Below are 6,083 nucleotides of genomic sequence, written 5' to 3' on the forward strand. Positions count from 1 at the left end.
CGGAGCCAGGCATGCTACCCCTCACCCTCCCTGCTGCCGTTGCAGGGCCAGCCTGGGCCTGGTGCCCTTCTCCCCCTGCCGTTTTGGGGCTGGGCCAGGCCCGGCACACCCCCTCCACCCTCCCCGTTGCCATTCTGGGGCCGGGCATGCCCCTCACTGCCCGCTGCCATTTTGAGGCCGGGTCAGGTTGGGCCTGGTGCACCCCCCCTCTGCAGTTTGGGGGCCAGGCCCGCTTCCCCACCATCTGCCTGGCCCACATCCATCTGCCTCCCTTCCCCATGAATGATGGGGGGAGGGGCACAGATGGAGAACTGCCACCCAGCACCCTATTCCATCACTGTACCCAGGGAGCAGGGGGTTGGGGGAAGGCCAGCACTGCTGGCCTCATCCCCTGATCTGTCCACTCCATCGCTGCTGCCTCCCAGGAGTAAGGGGGACAAGGCTAGCTGTCAAGTCATGGCAGCATCTGGGCCTGCTCTTCCCCCATGCCACAGCGAGCCCAGGTACCTTCCCTTCCTCCCTTGCACCATGAACATACATGTTATACCAGCATTTGTCACTTCAGACTGAGAACTCCTATCACCATAAAATAATATGTATTACAGAGGTTGTGGTGGTGGTTGCTAGTGTTAAAGTTGCATATTAATTTCCATTTTAACCTCCTGTTTTCAAAGGATCACACACATTTACTTTATGCATTGTGAAGCGATGTTAAGTAACTGGTTCCAATGTTAAAATAGGCACTTTATTTCTAGCCTGAATCCAGCCATTGCTAGATTCTAGCTAGACTTTGCTGGATTAAAGCATCTGCTAGTATCAGAAATGTTCCATCACAGAGATACTTCAATATTGTGATCAAGTCACAATATTATTTTTCTCTTTGTTAAAATAAATATTATGTTTTTTTAATCTAGGCAGATAGTTTCAAATAATTTTGTAGCCCTTGTCAGAACCCTTTCTAATTTATTAGCATCTTTTTGAGGTATGGAATGAGAAATGAGCATGGTATTCCAGCAATAGTCATGTTCACTCTAAATTCTGTAATATAACTCTCTACTTGCACCTGATCTTTCACTACTTAAATACCCAAAATTTCATTAATTCTCTTACCCATAATGTTGCACAGGAAGCTCATATTCAATCAGTTATTCTCCAGGACCCACAAGTTCCTCTCAGAGTAACTGACTTGTAAAATACAGTCCCCCATCCTGTAAGTATATCCTAGAGGTCTGACCTTGCATCTGAATGTATTAAATCTGATGTCCAAGTGCATGCAGATTACTGTGCATCTATACTGACCAGTAAAAATTACCTGTCATTTACAATCATCACAAGACTAAAATTCTCCATTATATATAGACTTAAATTTGCAGCCTCTCTACTGCACCTAAGCAAGGCTGTATTGCAAATGAACAACTAAATTAGCTTTCTAGTTGAGGTCCTCTCCCCTCAACTGAACTAGGAATATCTGTACTACTAGAATGATTCAAAAGAGAAAGAACATAAGATATGGCTTCTAAGTCATTAAAGTATTCACTTAAAGAGAATTTACATATTAAAGGTCTAGGGGCTATACTCTGCCATGGTAAGAGTTGTGCGACCTCAAGAAAATGACCACAGACTAGGACACCTCCCAAAGTAAGCATGCCTGCAGAAGCACTGTACAAGTATTCACTGCTTGCCCAGACTTTCTGCCATCCCTGGCTGGTATGTAGAGATGTGAAGCTAGGCTCGTATTCCTGTTGATCTAGGGCATGTAATTTTATTTATTTCTAATGCATATCATTTTATTTATTAAATTTATATCACCCTCTGCCTATGAATTCTTAACACCAGTGGATGTATTTCTGAATCCAGCAGATATGGTTGGCCTTATCACTGATGATGGATAGAATAGAGAGACTTTCTCATTTGCAGAGACCCTGAGAATCACTGCTAATGCACAGAATCTTGACATGTTTTCTTTTTCTTCCTCCTTATCTATTTTGTGGCTTACATGCTAAAATATACAAAAATATAACAATCTTTATGAATCTACCAATTCTTCTCCTGTTTCTACCTGGAGAATTCTCTGTACTGGAATCCTGTAACCTACATCCTACAGAGATTAATTTATTTCTTTTCTACTGCAGAAATGGAATCTTCCTACTTTTGGACAGCAGGTGTTGGGATATTTGAGCTGAATGCTTCTTCTAGGAGTGTTGCATGAGAGATGACCACAAGTGTAAACAATGAAGATGAGTTTTAGAAAGCAGTATGTAATGAGTCATTAGGACTGGAGTTTGGCAAATGGGGTGATTTTGCCTCTCACTGAAGCCAGTGGCAAAAATCCTAATGATTTCAGCAACAGCAGGATTAGGCCCCAAACGATTTAAAGGATAACACAGGAGCTTCAGACAAAAAACTGCTTTCACTTAAAATACTGATTATCAAATATTTTGGAAAGACACTTTAAAGGGGCTTCATATTCTCCAAGACTTATCTGAAACAGAATAATTAGAGCACTTCTAAGGTAATACTTTTTAAAAAAACAGTCAACGTTAATTATTGCCAAAATAATCCTAAGGAATTACATATTACTGCTACATGAAAAGCAAAAGACACAGTAAGTGGCCCTCTGCCCAAAATAACTGCCTGCCCCTGCAGACACTATATGTTAAATGTTGCTGTATTCCCCACTTAGCTTTACTTCAAAACCTTAATTCAGTAAGGCTATATTGCATGAGTAAGAATAGCAAAATTAGGTAAAAAATTTGCTGTGATATTCCAATCTATTCATCTAACAGAGACCAAGAGTACATGAATTTCATTACGGGTTAAGACATATTTAGCATTGACTAACAGATCAAGTCTGTCTGACCCATTAGTCTAATGGTGTTCAACTTCCAGCCCCTGGGCCATATCTGGTTCACAGAACATGTGGGGCTTCCCATGGGTCTATAAATTTGGTGGTGGGGGTGCAGTACCAGCATTCAATTGCCAAAGCTTCCAGAGTCACAGCAATTAATGCTCCCCTTCCACCAAATTTCCAGACCCATCGGAAGCCCTACGGGCTGGATGACATAGCTTCACATGCCAGATTATGATGGCACATGGGGTTCAGTCTGTGGCTGGATCTGGTGCCCATAGTTGGACAAGCATGCAGGGCTGGGGACCAGTACCTGGGGTCACTCCAGACCTGGTTCCAGCACTGAATTGCACCCACAGACTGAACCTACTTGTGTGATCCAGCCCAAGAACTGGCCTCATGCCAATAGGCTGGAAGGTTAAGCAGCACTGGTTTAGTCTAATGTATCAACATTCTCATGCAAACTAAATATATATATTTGCAAAATGAAATACTAGAGTCTTTCAAAAACTATTATTTGCAAGAATCCTGGTTTTCTCTGATAAAAACCCCAAAGTCTGTGATTAAAAAGAAAGCTCCATAGCCTTCCCCTTACTCCCTTCCTATAGCTCCCTGGCACTGCCAGGACCCCTCATTTCGCACCACAACTCCCCCAGCCCTGCTCCTGCCCCTCACTCCCCCCAACCCTACTGGTGCCCCTCACTCCCCACTCACAGCTCCTGCTCCCCCAACCCTGCCAGAGGGGCTTCCCAGCTGCCAAGGTACAGGGCCAGGGACCCAGGTCTGCAGCCCTCTGCCCCTAGCAGGAGGCGGTGGCTGCTACAGTGGAGTGAAGCCTGGCTCCCCTCCCCACCCCCGCAGTGGAGTGAAGCCTGGCTCCCCACCCCCCACTGCTGCCTGTCCTGTGCGGGGGCTCAGGTGGGGGGGAGATTTCCTGGGGGACAGCAGGACCTGTGCCCCAGTGGCGACATATGCACCCCCTGAGAGTGCCGGTGCACCCCCTCACTGGCCACGCTCGCTGCTTAGGTGATGGGCAGGGGGCGCAGGCAGGAGTGCTGGTGCCCCTGCGGTAAGTGCTGGCTGATCACCGCAGCGGCTCCCAGAAGCCTAACCCTAATCCTAACTGCCCCCTGGGCAGCAAGATCTGCTGCAGGGGGACACCCCCTCCAGTCGGCAGGATCGGCTGCAGGGAACCCCCCGCCCCAGTCAGCAGGACTGCTCACAGGGGGGCATGTGCCCCCCCCCAACTAAGGCAGCACCAGTTGCCCATGCCGTGCCTCCTACATCTGTGTGCAGGGCAGGGGGCTCCTACCCTGCTGCCCTCCCCCAGCACCTCCACAACCTGGCATGTGCAACCTGGAGCTGCAAAGAACAGCAGAGCTAAGCAAGAAGCTGCTTGCCACCACAAGCTCCACACTGCCCTGATGAGGTGTCCCTTGCCTGCATGGCAGAACCGGGCTGGCAGCACAAGGTTGCATGCACGGGATATGGACAGCCTGGAGCTCGCAGTGGCAAGCAGCTTCCTGAATGGCTCCACTGGTCCCTGCAGCACTGGGTTGCACATGCTGGGCTGCAGAGGGCCCGGAGGAGGGCATCAGGGCAGGGAGTACAAGCCTGAAACAGGCAGCATACAGCCCCCACCCTGTGCACAGATCTGGGGGGCACAGGTTTGCCCTGCCCCACTGGGAGCGCGCACAGAGGCAGGGAGCTGGCCCCCACCCCGGACGAGCTTCCCGTGGTTCTGTCCTACTCCCCGCCAGGGCTCTGTGGCCGCACATTGTGGCCCTGTGCCCCACGCCCCAGGCACTGCCTGGCTGAGCAGCAGCCGCAGCCCCAGCCCCAGCCCCAGCCCTAGCCCTGCTCAACTCTCTCCCTATGGCCTGTGGGAGCTGATCTCCAGACTGCCTGGTGGCCATGTGTACACGGTGCCCCTTGCCTGACCAACCTCCTCCCACTCCCTCCCAGACCCCTGCAGGCTGGAACTCTGTCATCCTGCAGAGGGCTTGTCACAAAACTGCAAATTCCATGGGTTTCTCCAGTAAAATAAGAAATTTGCCTCTGGTAAAAGGTAAAATATGTGGTTTACTCAATTCCTCCATGGGAAATGAAAAACCCAGATCTCTGCTTATTAGGAGTGGTAAATCCTACACCCAATGCTGTTGAATACAGAACAGTGGGTATGCACCTGATAGGACATGCAAATCCAAGAATGATGCATACAGATGTTGGTACAAAAGGAATATTAAGGTGTCAATTTCATACAAAAAAACATGACTACATACATTAGTCAGTCTTAGCGTAAATAAGAATCAGATCTATAGTTCTGAATATCTGCAATCTTTAATCATTTTATACATTTTCTTACATGTATCTGTTTAGGTGTAGCCTTTCACTGAGGATATTAAAAATCTCTCCAAAACTTCATTTCTTTTGTGCCCAAGATTAGAGAATAGAGAATCTATTGAAAAAAATGTAATCCAACTGATGCTGAATTCTAAAAAAAATGCTGTAATACTACTGAAAACGTTCAAAACAAATATTTTACTAATTCTACTAACTTAGAAGTGATATTCTATACCTGAAGTCACACATTATTGTGCAAGATTCCCTTTTTGTTTACTGTAAGTTCAATTTTAACATTTTAGTATAAAGCAGTTGAATTGAAGAGAAGCAGGTTTTTTCCTTTTATTGTAATGCCCTTCTTTATGTGTTATATTCACATCTACAGCAGATATGTATATTTTCTAATGACTCACTCTCTCACCTATGTAAGAAGAGCGAATGTATTCTCTGGTTGTATTGAAAGATGATCAACTTTCTTTTGCTGAGCTTCTACATGGGTTTTATAAAAAATGGGAGTTTTGGTAGCACAGACTATGAGAAAGTGTCAGCTCAGCATTTTCCTTGGGTACCCCTAGTTATATATCCCATTCCCCAGATACAACCATAGAGTGGCTGTAGACACCCTACAAATGGGACAGGGAGGTCCGGGTGAGGGTGATTCCCTGCCCTCCATAAATGCTGACCTCATGAAGGAACACCTTGAGAGGTTGGATACCTTAAAGTCAGCTGGCCCTGACACTCTACACCCCAGGGTACTCAAGGAGCTGGCTAGCATTATAGCCCAGCCCCTGGCATGGATCTTTGAGAACTCCTGGCACTCTGGTGTAGTGCCCAAAGACTGGAAGAAGGCCAATGTGGTGCCGATCTTCAAGAAAGGGAGGAGAGTGGATCC

The 6,083-nt window shown here is 47.0% G+C and overlaps 1 protein-coding gene across 1 annotated transcript in view; it reads right to left on the bottom strand.

The window, feature by feature from the left end:
* The window catches only part of CDK6 (cyclin dependent kinase 6), a 369,693-nt gene that overhangs the window by 288,605 nt on the left and 75,005 nt on the right, over positions 1-6,083 (bottom strand). The gene's annotated exons all lie outside the window — the stretch shown is intronic.

Source organism: Crocodylus porosus, unplaced genomic scaffold, assembly GCF_001723895.1.
Source record: "Crocodylus porosus isolate Cpor-Errol unplaced genomic scaffold, CroPor_comp1, whole genome shotgun sequence".
Taxonomy (NCBI): domain Eukaryota; kingdom Metazoa; phylum Chordata; order Crocodylia; family Crocodylidae; genus Crocodylus; species Crocodylus porosus.